Here is a 14,836-nt window from a genome sequence, read left to right as displayed (position 1 = left end):
GGGTCCCTTTCTGACCCTTCAGCTCAAAGGTGAAAGGCTATTACTCTGACTCCTTTCTCCCTCTCTTCCTCACAGTTTGCTCCCCCCTCCCCTTTGCTTCATCTCCTCACCATTCAGATCTTAGCTCACCTCTCACCTTCTTAGAGAAGTCATCCCTGACATCATTTTTATGCAGCTCCCTCTCTTCTTTCCCACCAATCACTCCTTATCACCTTGTTTTCTTTGTAACACTTACTACTATGGAAGTCATCTAGTCATTTACTAGTCCCGCTGCTTTTTGCCCATCTCTCTCCACAAGGTGTAAGCTTCATGAGGGCAGGGCCATCATCTGCTCACGCAGAACTCCTGTCCAGAACTGACCTGAGCTATCTTGGAGACTCTTCCCGCAATAAGGTTAGGGTTAGGGTATTTGGTGCAGAAAAAGAGGAGCATGTGAATAGGATGTAAAACCCAGAGCAGTGAGCAAAAGTTCCAGCACCAGCAGAAGAAAGAATGCAGATATAAAGGGAACTCTGGGAAACAGGAGTCCCACTCCGTCATCCTTGGAGGTGTGGGAGTGACCCTGGCTCCCCACAAGTTTGGGCTGGGGAACAGAGGGTAAAATCTTCAGACAACTGAAATGTGTTAGGGACATATAAAAAACTGATATACTGGGGACATTTTCCCTTAAGAGGATGATCAAAACCAAGGCCACACAAGAGGATTATAGGAGGAGTTTTGAAAAAGTTGATACTGTTCTTTTGGTGTCCTGAGTTCCCAGCCTGGAGGACTCTGAGGCTGGCCCAGGTGGGTAAGGCGGTGGTGAACTGGAGAGCCTTTCCTAGAAGTGTCAGCAGGTGGCGCCCTAAGCCAAGTGTGTCCTGTAAGGCTCCGCGAGCAAAGTGGGAGGTGGTTCTTCAGGCCCTTTGCCGGGAAATGACTCTCCAGGATGACTTCATCAGCGGGCTGTTCATCTACCAGGTTCAGTGGGGTGAAACCCAGGAGGACTGCATCACTTTGTTATATCTGAGGTGAGGGTGCAGCTGGAGGTTCCCTTCTTGACTTATTCATTCAACATTCATCAACATTCTAATTAGTGCCTGGTCTAGAGGGACACGGCAAGCATTTCCACAAGATACCTCTGTCCTGCTTTCTTTTGAGTTTGGGAAGTGGAGTGGAGGATGGGGGAGTGAAAGCCAAAGACTGGTGTCTGAACATGGAAAATGGGGGGTGTGGATGGCAAAGTGGAGAACACCCCAGCCCAGCCCAACCCGTGGTTCTTTCTTGCACTCTCTCTCCTTTGAAACTGCGCACTTCTTGACTCTACTACGTCTCTGGCATTTAGTGCAAACTGCCCTAGAGTCTGATAAGTTTTTTCTAAGTACGTATCTTATCTCTCCAACCAGCTGAATGGAAAAAGATGCTAGGTCAGGAATTATGTCTCATTCATTAATACTATCTTAGGAACTCCCACCCCAGCTACCTCTTTGCCAGTATTCAGTACAGTGGCTAGAACATAGGGATGGATGTTCAATAAAGATATGGTAATAATGATAATGGTGATGATGTTGATGATAAATCCATGGGCCATCTGTATTAACGTACTAGGAATGCTACAGAGGCCCTGCTGAAGCAAGCCCTGAATGTCACAGATACTAATAAAGATGTCAAAGGTTACTGAGGCAGGGTGGTGCGTGGTTTAGATTTGAGGATAACCAGCACCTCTGCTTTCGGAAGTAGTCATATCTCAGGAAGCAGATAGCAAAGATAGCACACCCTTCATTATCACCCAGAATATTTCAGCTGATGATGAATTACATTTATCATAATAGCGTAGGACCCACTAGGCAAGCACTTAACCCTTAGCTCCTACTGGTTTGAAACCTCCCAGTGATAGAAAGATGTGGGGCAGTGTTACTCCCTGGGCACAATTATAGGTAGTGATATTCATGATTCATTCATTCACCTGTGCCTGCATTTACTCATTTCTTGAGCACCTACTATGTGCCAGATGCTGCGCTAGATGCTGAGACGCAATAGTGAGCTGAAACAGACATGGGCCGTGTCCTCAATGAACTTAAAATCTTGACAGAGGTCCATCCAATTATCACACAAATACAGAATGACTACTGTGATAAGCACACGCCCACACACTGATACAGAGGAGAGGTTCATGGTGAAATGAAAGCTTGTTTTAGGAGAATTTAGCCAGGAAAGGAACCCCTCTGTCACCCACAGGCAGGAAACCAGCATGGTAACACGTCTGAGCAAAGCTAGATGTGGCTTCTACTGAGATCACCTGAATTCTGTCCTCTCAGAGGCGAATTGGCTGTTTTGTATTTGAATTTCAGGGATGTCATGTTCTGAGGGGCAGCTAGAAACTAAAACTCTGCCACATTAGGGGTTTGATCAAACAGCAAGACACCCAGTAGGTTGTCAGGATTCACTGATCATCTAATCTATCATTTTAAGTGGAAAGAGCTACTGAAAATAGGGAGGTACACTTTTTAGTTCAGATGATCAACTCATCCTGGTTAACCGGGGGCTTACCCAGTTTGGGCACTGAAAGTCCCATGTTCTGGGATTGTCCTGCTTTTAGACCTGAGAGCACCACATCCTGGGAACCCCCAGAGTCCTGGGCAAACCAAGATGGTTAGTTATTCTAGTGCAAGCCTTCACTCAACTCTGCCTCTTGGTTTCCTCTTCTGTAAGATAAAGCAGCTGGATGAGAACAGGGGTTCTCAGCCCTGGCTGCTCATTATAATTACTAGGGAAGCATCTCAAAAATACAAGTGGCCAGCTTCTCTTCCACAGCTTTGACTGGGGTGAGGCGCAGGCGTCAGTGATGCAGAAATTCATCCCCAGGCTCAAGTGCTGGCCCATGTGGCCACTGGTGTTCCTTCCCCCTCCCCAACTTCTCCATCTCCCTTTGTGGCTCTCATGGTCTTTCTTGGATGCCAGTTCTACCCAGCTATGCCCACTAGGCCTAGACCAATCAACAACATCCCTCTACTGTCCATCCTCTGTCTTGGCCTTCCCCTTCCCTAGCCTCGCTCACTCCTCGCTAGAGAAGCTGAAGAGATCTCTAAGTTCAGATGACCCCTCTGTTGGGACCAGAGCCAGGCACCGTGCCCTGGGAGTCTTTCCCTTTTCGTCTTCACAGTGGAGAACAATCCCTGTGTGTGCCTCCTCCCAGGTGGGTCCTGGGCATCCCTCGGCCCAGGGGTCATGTGGCTGCCCGGTGACCCTAATTTCATTCCTACTCTGGGGTCAGAGACTGATACATAGCTCCCTGCTTCAGACACCAATGTGCTCTGTGGGTACAGAAATAAGCAAACATATAGTCAGCTGAATTTTTGGCAAAGATACCAAGATAACTCAATAAGGAAAAGTTAGATTTGTCAATAAAGGGTACTGGGATAACTGGATGTTCAAAATGAAAAAAAAAAAATGGATCTTGACCTCTACCTCGCAACACACAAAAATTTTAACTTTAAAAGGATTATAGATCCAAATGTAAAAGCTGAAACCATAAAAATTATAGAGAAAAATCCCTTGGGTTCGGAAATAATTTCTATTTACTTTTTTATTAAGAAAAAAATTTTTCTGGCCACATTGTGGCTTGTTGGATCTGGCTCACAACAAGGAATTGAATCAGGGCCTGGTCACGAAAGTGCCAAGTTCTAACCACTTGACTGCCAGGGAATTCCTCAAGAAATGACTTTTAGATAAGTTATGAGAAACACAAACTATGAAGGAAAAAATTGATATGTTGAATTACATCAAAAATAAAAACTTCTCTTTAAAAGACACTGTTAAGAAGATAAAAAGATAAGCTGCAGAATGGAGAAAATATATGAAACATATATACAGAGAGTGCAAAACATATTTAGAATATAAGGAGAACTCCTAGAGCTCAATAATAAAGAGAGAAACAACTAGATAAAGAGGGGAGGGGACAAAAAATCTGAATAAACACTTAAGTAAAGGAGATATTAGTTCAGTTCAGTTCAGTTGCTCAGTGGTGTCCTACTCTTTGCGACCCCATGGACTGCAGCACGCCAGGCTTCGCTGTCCATCACCAACTCCCGGAGCTTGCTCAAACTCATGTCCCTCAAGTCGGTAATGCCATCCAACCATCTCATCCTCCATCGTCCTCTTCTCCTGCCTTCAATCTTGCCCAGCATCAGGGTCTTTTCCAATGGGTCAGTTGTTCATATCAGGTGGCCAAAGTACTGGAGCTTCAGCTTCAGCCCAAGAATACTGGAGTGGGTAGCCTATCCCTTCTCCAGCAGATCTTCCCGACCCAGGAATCTAACCAGGGTCTCCTGCATTGCAGGTGGATTCTTTACCAGCTGAACTACTAGGCAAACCCAAGGAAAATATGGAAATGACCAGTAAGCACAAGGGCTTCCCTGGTGGCTCAGATGGTAAAGAGTCTGCATAGTGGGAGACCTGGGTTCAGTCCGTGGTTGGGAAGTTCCCCTGGAGAAGGAAGTGGCAGCCCACTCCAGTATTCTTGCCTGGAGAACCCCATGGACAGAGGATCCTGGCAGACTACAGTCCATGGGGTCGCAAAGAGTTGGACACGACTGAGCAACTTCACTTACTTACCTTATCTTAATTAGCACAAAAAGAATGCTCAATGTCATTAGATATCAGAGAAATGCACACTGAAACCACGTTGAAATACTATTATATACTCATTAGAATAGCTGAAATTTAAAAGACCAACAATAGCAAGCATGAGTGAGGACACAGAGCAGCTAGAACTGTCATATGTTGCTGGTGGGGATGCAAAAAATGGTACAACCACTTTGGAAAGCAATTTAGTTTTTCTTACAAAGCTAAGCATAAACTTACCATATGACCCAGAAATTCCACTCCTAAATGTTTTATACTCAAGAGAAATGAAAACATGTCCATACAAAGATATACGTGTATATTCATAGAAGCTTTATTTATAATTTCCAAATTGGAAGCAATCCAAATGTCAACCAACTCGTAAAGGGCCAAGTTATATGGATTGCAATTATATGGATTGCAGTATATCCATATAATGGAATAGCACTAGCAGTAAAAAAAAAAAAAAAAAAACAGACTACTGCTATATGCCAAAACATGATGTTGACTGAAAGAAGTTACACATTTAAAGAGTGCATACTTATGATTACAATTTATATGACATTCTAAAAAGGCACAAAAAAGTGAATCCGTGGTTGTCAGGGCCTGGGAGTGTGGACAGAGGACTGATTGAGAAAAAGCGTAAGAGAAACTTTTGGGAAGATGGAAATAATTGTTTATTTTGAATGCAGTAGCAGCTTTGCAACTGTAATATTTTTCAAACTCATCAAATTTCAAACTTTAGAAAGTTGAAGTTTATGGTACATAAATTACACTTCATGATATCTGTTTTTAAAAAAACGAATCAGATCATGCCACTACACTCCCCCTACCCACTCCACTTACTTAAAAGAACACGATGGCTTTTCATTCTTCTTAAAATAAAATTTAGACCCCTGTCTGGACTAGATCTGACAGACAGAGTGCCTGATGCACTGTGGATGGAGGTTCGTGACATTGTACAGGAGACAGGAATCAAGACCATCCCCAAGAAAAAGAAATTCAAAAAAGCAAAATAGCTGTCTGAGGAGGCCTTACAAATAGGTGTGAAAAGAAGAGAAACGAAAAGCAAAGGAGAAAAGGAAAGATAAACCTATTTGAATGCAGAGTTCCAAAGAATAGCAAGGAGAGATAAGAAAGCCTCCCTCAGTGATCAATGGAGAGAAATAGAGGAAAACAATAGAATGGGAAAGACTAGAGATCTCTTCAAGATAATTAGAGATACCAAGGGAACATTTCATGCAAAGATGGGCTCAATAAAGGACAGAAATGGTATGGACCTAACAGAAGCAGAAGATATTAAGAAGAGGTGGCGAGAATACACAGAAGAACTGTACAAAAGAGATTTTCACGACCCAGATAATCACGATGGTGTGATCACTCACCTAGACCCAGACGTTCTGGAATGTGAAGTCAAGTGGGCCTTAGAAAGCATCACTACAAACAAAGCTAGTGGAGGTGATGGAATTCCAGTTGAGCTACTTCAAATCCTGGAAGATGATGCTGTGAAAGTGCTCCACTCTATATGCCAGCAAATTTGGAAAACTCAGCAGTGGCCACAGGACTGGAAAAGGTCAGTTTTCATTCCAATCCCAAAGAAAGGCAATGCCAAAGAATGCTCAAACTACCGCACAACTGCACTCATCTCACACACTAGTAAAGTAATGCTCAAAATTCTCCAAGCCAGGCTTCAGCAATACGTGAACCGTGAACTTCCAGATGTTCCAGCTGGTTTTAGAAAAGGCAGAGGAACCAGAGATCAAATTGCCAACATCTGCTGGATCATCGAAAAAACAGGAGAGTTCCAGAAAACATCTATTTCTGCTTTAGTGACTATGCCACAGTCTTTGACTGTGTGGATCACAATAAACTGGAAAATTCTGAAAGAGATGGGAATACCAGACCACGTGACCTGCCTCTTGAGAAACCTGTATGCAGGTCAGGAAGCAACAGTTAGAACTGGACATGGAACAACAGACTGGTTCCAAGTAGGAAAAGGAGTCTGTCAAGGCTGTATATTGTCACCCTGCTTGTTTAACTTATATGCAGAGTACATCATGAGAAATACTGGGCTGGAAGAAGCACAAGCTGGAATCAAGATTGCAGGAAGAAACATCAATAACCTCAGATATGCAGATGACACCACTCTTAAGGCAGAAAGTGAAGAAGAACTAAAGAGCCTCTTGATGAAAGTGAAAGAGGAGAGTGAAAATGTTGGCTTAAAGCTCAATATTCAGAAAACTAAGATCATGGCATCCAGTCCCATCACTTCATGGCAAATAGATGGGGAAACAGTGGAAACAGTAGCTGACTTTATTTTTCCAGGCTCCAAAATCACTGCAGATGGTGACTGCAGCCATGAAATTAAAAGATGCTTACTCCTTGGAAAGAAAGTTATGACCAACCTAGACAGCATATTAAAAAGCAGAGACATTACTTTGCCAACAAAGGTCCATCTAGTCAAGGCTATGGTTTTTCCAGAGGTCATGTATGGATATGAGAGTTGGACGGTGAAGAAAGCTGAGAGCCAAAGAATTGATGCTTTTGAACTGTGTTGTTGGAGAAGACTCTTGAGAGTCCCTTGGACTTCAAGGAGATCCAATCAGTCCATCCTAAAGGAGATCAGTCCTGGGTGTTCATTGGTAGGACTGATTTTGAAGCTGAAAATCTAATACTTTGGCCATCTGATGCAAAGAGTTGACTCATTTGAAAAGACCCTGATACTGGGAAAGATTGAGGGCAGGAGGAGAAGGGGACGACAGAGGATGAAATGGTTGGATGGCATCACCAACTCAATGGACAGGGGTTTGGGTAGACTCCGGGAGTTGGTGGAGTTGGTGGGAGGCCTGGCGTGCTGCAATTCATGGGGTCGCAAAGAGTCGGACATGACTGAGCGACCGAACTGAACTGAACTGTGGCCTATGGGACTCCAGGACCACTCTTTCCCTTGTTCTTTCTGCTTCCACGATGCTGCTCTTTTCCACGAAGCTCTTCCTTCTACCTAGAGTACCGCCTCCGATTCTTTCTCATTATCCAGGAACTTCCCTGACTCCATCGCCCAAAGCAACCCCTCCATTCTGCTCCATTTTATCAATTTTCTTTCCATTGCTACGTGAAACGGCTGTGCTTGTTTACTTTTTCTTGCTTACTGTTTGTCTTCCTTTTTAGAACTTGAGCTCCATAAGGACAAGAACCTCGTTTGTTTTCTTCACTAGAATTTGTTCAGATTTTTTCACCAGATTTGTTCAGAATCCTCAGTACCCAGCCCAGGCCTAACACACAGGAAGCTCTCAAAATTATTTGTGAAAAAGTTTTTTTTTTAAAGGTTAAACTCAGAGTTATCATATGACTCACCAATTCCAATCTTGGGTATATACCTGAGAGAACTGTAAACATGTGTCCGCACAAAACCTTGTACATAAATGTTTGTGGTAGCATTATTCATAATAGCCACAAAATAAAAATAACCCAAAAGCCCATCAACTGATGAATGGATCATTGAAAGGTGAAATAAACATGCAACAGAATATTGCACGTGTGCATGCTAAGTCGCTTCAGTCATGTCCAACCCTTTGCAATCCTATGGATTATAGCCCACCAGGCTCCTCTGTCCATGGGATTCTCCAGATAAGAATACTGGAGTGGGTTGCCATGCCTCCTCCAGGGGCTCTTCCCAACCCAGGGATCGAATCTGCATCTCCTGTGGTCCTGCATTGCAGGTGAATTCTTAGCCTCTGAGCCACTGGGGAAGCCCTGCAACTGAATATCATTTCACAAGAAAAAGGAATGAAGTACTGATACAAGCTACAGCATGAATGAACCTTGAAAATATTATGATGAATGAAAGGAGCCAGTCACAGAAGATCACATGCTCTGTGAATCCATTTATATGAAAAGTCCAGAACAGACAAATCTGTTGAGACAGAAAGGATATTAGTGGTTGCCTATGGGGTTGCAAGAGGTAAGCTGAGGAGAAATAGAGAGTGACTGCTAATGAGGGGCGATGAGTGTTAGAATTCATTGTGGTGATAGTTGCATAACTCTATACACTGTAAGCAGGCAAATTATTAGGGATGTGAATTCTATCTCAAAGCTGCAATTTTGTGTGTGTGTGGCGGCGGGGGGGGGGGGGGGCGGCAGGGGGATGAATTCATGAATCTGCTTCTTCTGATCACTTCCTAGGTCTTAGGGGAGACAAATCAAGTAAGACATGCCCCCATGAGCTGGTCTGTGTGCCAAGAGCTGGTCTATGTGTGCTAAGTCACTTCAGTCATGTCCGACTTTTTGCAATCATATTGACTGTAGCCCACTAGGCTCCTTTGTCCATGGGATTCTCCAGGCAAGAATACTGGAGTGGGTTGTGGTCCATCCTCCAGAGGAACTTCCTGACCCAGGAATCAAACCCGTGTCTCTTATATCTCCTGCATCGGCAAGCAGGTTCTTTACCCACACCACCTGGGAAGCCCATGAGCTGGTCTACCCTCCTCTATTCTGGAAACGCACAGTGATGCAAGAAATGTGCACACACATGTCCCGTTCCCCTCTGGGATTCCATCCCCATGGAGCATCCCTGGATGCTATGGGAGACCTCCCGGAAAGGGTATCCTGGAGGGCCGCACAGGATCCAGGCCCAGGTGAGACTGCTGGAATTTTCTCTCCAGGTCTCTGTGCTAGAGCAAAGCATTCTCTTAGTCACTGGGCTCCGTCACCCCGCCCGGGGTTAATTGCCCCTCAACCTCTGTGTGTGTGTCATCCACACATGTGGACGATTACGCTAAACTTGGGGCTGATGACTTGGCCCACGTTGCATCACACCAGTCTTGGCCCAGTGAAGACTGGGAGAACTGGCTCTCCCAGGTGCTCGGGGTGAGTGGAAAGCCAGGGCACTCAGCACTTAGAGGGAGAGGGGACAGTGGTGGCACAGAGGGCTCTCTGGTCTTCCTCACTCCTCACCCCAAAACTGGAACCCAGAGTGGGTGGAGCCATGGTGGTTCAGGCCAGAGCTGAGGATGGCTGGCTGGTTGGCCTTGTATTTGGCCTTGAAGCATTGAACTTAGTATAGGAAGGTCTACGGTTTGGTGTTGAACCACAGAAGCCTTGGGCAGCCTTCAGGCTCCAAGATGTGGGCAGAGGCCTGGGAAGAAAGGTCAAGGACAGGAAGTAGGTCTTTAGAATCCTGGCCTCTCAAAGCTCTGCCATAAGATGTCAGAGAGTTACCCTGCAGTAGTTTAAGAGAATGATTCAGAAGAGAGGATCCCTGAGGTTCTTTCAGTTCGGACATTCTGAAAGCCTGATTGTGAACACCCACTGAGCACTTAGCCTGTGCCGTGGCTGTGTATGTCCTGTCTTCATTCATCTTCACATAACCCTATGAGGTGTAGCCTAGTCACAGTAATTTTTCTTTGTGATAGGGAGATCAGTGGAGGAAATTTAGTTATTAAGCAACTCCTGATAGACACATAGTAGAGAGTCAATAAGGACTTGTTGAGACTTCCAGAACAAACTTATGGTTGCTGGGGGAAAGGACAGGGGGAAGGGAGTTAGGGGGTTGGGATGGATATGTACACATTGCTGTATTTAAAATGCATAACCATCAAGGATCTACTGTTTAGCACGGGGAATTCTGCTCAATGTTACATGGCAGTCTGGATGGGAAGGGAGTTTGGGGGAGAACAGATACGTGTATATGGGTGGCTGAGTCCCTTCGCTGTCCACCTGAAACTATCACAACATTGTTTGTTAATTAGCTATATCCCAATACAAAATCTGGAGAAGGAAATGGCAACCCACTCCAGTATTCTTGCCTGAAGAATTCCATGGACAGAGGAGCCAGGCGGGCTCCGGTCCATGGGGTCACAAAGAGTCGGACACGACTGAGTGACTCTCACTCAATACAAAATAAAAAGTTTTCTTTAAAAAATAAAGACTTGTTGACTGACTGGTTGCTTAGATTTATCCTAGACATTGTGAGGGGATGCAAAATAATTACATGTCAATTAGTGAGTACTAATTGTGTGTATTCTTCTGGAAAGTATTGTCCAGTCTTGGAAGAGAGACCAAACTTCTACGGGTTTTTTAATGTTGGCAATTAATTCAGGTAAAAGTAATAGTGTCCAAATTCAAGAAAATATATTGTGAAATAAGAAAAAATATATGTATTGGTCTCTGCTCCCGCCAATTCCTGTCACAGGGCTCCTGCAGCCCTTGTAAATAGAATGTTAGGAGAATCTTTTATTTTAGTGTTTTAGTCTTTGACCCTGGTTCTTGACCCAGAGTTCCTAAAATTCTTTTAATCTTCTGGGTGATCCGAGTGTCTTTTGTTCTAATGAGGCAACTCTGGGTGGACTCTTGAGCCTTCCTGGATGGGGCTGGCCACCAGAAAGACCGAGCCATGATGAGAAGCTTAGACATTTCGGCCCCACCCCCTCATTCCCTAGAAAGGGCAGAGAGGCTGCAAACAGGGTTGACAATTGATCATGCCTATCTAAGACAGCCACCATAAAATCCCAATAGTCTGGGGCACGGGGAGCTTCCAGGTTAGTGAGCGCTGGGAGGGTGAACGTGGAGAAACTCCTGCCCTTCCAGACCTCACCTGTGTTATCTCTTCATCCGGCTGCTCATCTGTGTCCTTTATCATACCCTTTAATAAAAGGTAAGTGTGAGTAAACATTTCCCTGAGTTTGGTGACTTGTTTTAGTCAGTAACTGAATCCAAGGGGGAGGAGGTCATGAGATCCTCCAGTTTGCAGTTTAAGTTGAACAAAAGTTTAGGTAAGCGAAGACCTTATTACTTGCAATGGTATCTGAAGTTGGGAGCAGTCTCATGGGACAGAGCCCTTAACCCATGGGATGTGTCAGAACTGAGTTAAATCATAGCACATTCATCTCATGTCACAAATTGCTTGGTGTGGGGAAAAACCCACCTTCTGGTGTCAGTGTTGTGAGTAAGGTAGGAATGGGGAAACACAAGATGAACACCAAGTTTTTCCCATCACAAACACCTTAACCCAACTAGAGAGAAGCTAGTTTTCAATATTTGTTTTAGATTTTCTAAAGATGGTGAAAAGTTCCAATATTCAAGGTTATTGAAAAAGTTGTGCTTAGGAGGAATGTTGTATGATATAATATAATACCATTGTATTGAGTGTTGTCTCATTTAATCTTTGAAACTCCATGGGATAGTAATGGGGTATCATTATTCTCTTTTGCAGATAGAGAAACAGATCCAGATAGTAAACTTATAAGTAATATAACCTGAATTTCACTTTAGGGTATATATATTTTAAGCCATAGTCTGGTTTACATCCTTAACCATTATAGATAAAATAGTAGCCTCACTCAGAAAACCAACCATAGAGAAAATTGGAAACTTCTCTATACAAAGAATTGTCAAGTCACAGTTGTTTTCAGACACATTTCCAGCACTTACTAGCTATGTGTTCTTGGGCAAATTACTTATCCTTTTTGAGCCTTGATTGCATCTTCGTCTGTAAAATGGGGGTAAAAGTATCCATTCATAAATTTGATGTGGCAATTGACTGAGACACTGCCCATAAAGAGGATTCAATACACATTAGCTACTCTTCTGGCAGCAAAGTCCTGAGATGCGGAGTGTGAGGATGGAAGAGAATGAGGCTTCCATGAAAGGGCAAGTGTCATGAGGACAGACACCATGCTGGGCTGCTCCTGCTGTTTTAGTGGCCAGAGCAGTATTTGGTACATGATAGGTGCGCAGCAAATTATTGTTTACAGATGTATAATAGTTAAGCAAGATTTCGGGGGCTGAGTGGTAAATGGAAGGGAACATATTTCAGCAAAATGATCCCGGCAGCGGGATCAAACCAGGCCATCCTAAAGGAAATCAACCCTGAATATTCATTGGAAGGACTGACGCTGAAGCTGAAGTTCCAATACTTTGGCCACCTGATGTGAAGAGCCAACTCATTGAAAAAGACCCTGATGCTGGGAAAGGTTGACATCAGGAGGAGAAGAGGGCAACAGAGGATGAGACGGTTGGATGGCATCATCTATTCAATGGACATGAGTTTGAGCAAACTCCGAGAGATTGTGAAGGATAGGGAAGCCTGGTATACTGTAGGCCATGGGGTGGCAAAGAGTAGGACACAACGTAGCAACTGAACAGCAACAACAGCAACAATTACCTTCAATGCAGTGGGTCCTGAGCCTTCTGCTCTGACTCAAGAAAGGGAACCAAAAGGTGCTACAAATAGTTTTGGATACTGCTTACTAGCGGGTGGTTCAGAGGGTAGTCACAGCACCCAAGGTCCATGGAATCTGGATGTTTTGGGGGAGAATTTTGGAAACTAGCTGGAAATCTGGTCTTGCTCTGTGTAATGCTCACCATTCAGTGCTTCAAGGGTCTCCATCAGAAACCCCTAAACCCCTTTAGTTTTCCCTCATTGTGGGAAATTTAAAGCTAAAAAGAAAACCCCAATATGAACTTATAAAACTTGGAAGGCTGAACTGAATTCTGGGCACATTTTAGCAGTCAAAAGCATTGAGTGAAGACAAATTGTAGGCAGATGTGTTTATACATAGTTTCAAGCTGATGGGAATAACGTCTTATGCCCTAAAAGTTTACTTCAGTGTTTCCCATGAGCCATCTCACACTATTACTTGATCTCAAAGGGGAAAGCAGAGAAGACCTTATCTTTGCTAGGTCACAGCTGACAGAACTCAAGTGGAGTGATCTGGCCAAATTTCCACTTCTGGGGAAGGAACTGAGCCAGGGCTGGACCTGGGTCAAGGCATATTGTCCCTAAGCAGTGTTCTAGGTTGGATATACAGACAGTTTCAAGGGAAGTTTTGCCTTCATGAACTTTTATGTTGATCACAGTTATTAGGGGCATGAGTGTGAAGTGCACAGTCTTGCAGGCACTTTGGCTGAAGCCGGGCTCAGCCAAGCCACCAGCCTGGGGACCTAGAGACCCTCTGGGCTTTCCTGAGATTGTTACCTCCCCCGTCCATGTAGGAGTGCTGTCCTAAGGGCTAGAGGAGGTAAACAAAGAGAAAGGGCTTTGCAAATGTGGTTTTTAATGTGTTAATATCCATGAGGAATAATATCTATAGTAATATCCATAAAGGAAAAAACTCATATTCATATAGATTAATTTGATCTAAACTGAGAAATCTTTTGAAAGCCGAAAAAGCAGAAAGGCTCATGCTTTCTTTCCAAACTCTGAATAACCTATTGGAGAAAAGGAATAACATAGTTGCGTGCTTGAATATCTAAAGTTCCTCAAAAACAGAGATAACAAATTTATGTTTACAAAAGGGGGAAGGAAGGGAGGGGATAGTTAAATTAGGAGTTTGGGGTTAGCAGATACAAACTACTATGTGTAATAGATACACAGTGAAAATTTACTGTGTAGCACAGAGAACTGTTTTTAATATCTTGTAATAAACTATAATGGAAAAAATCGGAAAAGTATATATATACACATATATATAAAACTTCCTCATTTTCTATATACCAGAAGCCAACACAATATTGTAAATTAACTATACCCCCCAAAAATATCTAAAGTTTCTCACGTTGTCTAGATTTAAAGTCTGGATAACTTTGTATCTTTTTAAAAATAATTCATATTAGAAAAGCCAAAAGTTCAAAATGCACAATGTTTCCCTTTCACTGGGGAAATGATATAAATGTCTATCTTTTGGTGGCAGTTGGCGAAATGCAGCATGATTAATCTGGGGACCTGCAGGGCTTCACCTTCAACGACTTCACACTTTTCATCTGCTGTGATAAAAACACATCTGAAGCAGCTGAAAAAACGAAGCTAGGAAAAGAGTTATTTAATCCAAATGAAGTCGTCCTTTTAAAATACTCTGAGTTGTAAAGAATAAAGGTTCTAACAAGCATGTACATATTTAATACTTTAAACTTTATTATCAAAACAGCATATTGATACTTAAGAAAATTTAAAAATATGACGGCCCATTACACTGGTCTATTACAACCGACACCATCATGGTAAGAACATAGATGTGAGGCAGAAAATCTGGATTTGAGCATTAGCTCCATCCTGCATAAACTTTTGACAGTGGCAGGGTTATTGACTCTCTGCTTCCTTGTTGCAAAATGAGATTGTATTCTGAAGACAGAATGAAATCATATTCATGCAAGTGCTTTGCAAATGTGAGTTATTATTTCTTGGTGCTCCTTTTATATTTAACCATGAAATATATATATATATGTGTGTATATATATA

This window comes from Bos taurus, chromosome 15 (genome assembly GCF_002263795.3).
Source record: "Bos taurus isolate L1 Dominette 01449 registration number 42190680 breed Hereford chromosome 15, ARS-UCD2.0, whole genome shotgun sequence".
In the NCBI taxonomy this organism is placed as follows: Eukaryota; Metazoa; Chordata; class Mammalia; order Artiodactyla; family Bovidae; genus Bos; species Bos taurus.
The sequence above is the reverse complement of the archived record's forward strand: the minus strand, read 5'-3'. Positions refer to the sequence as shown.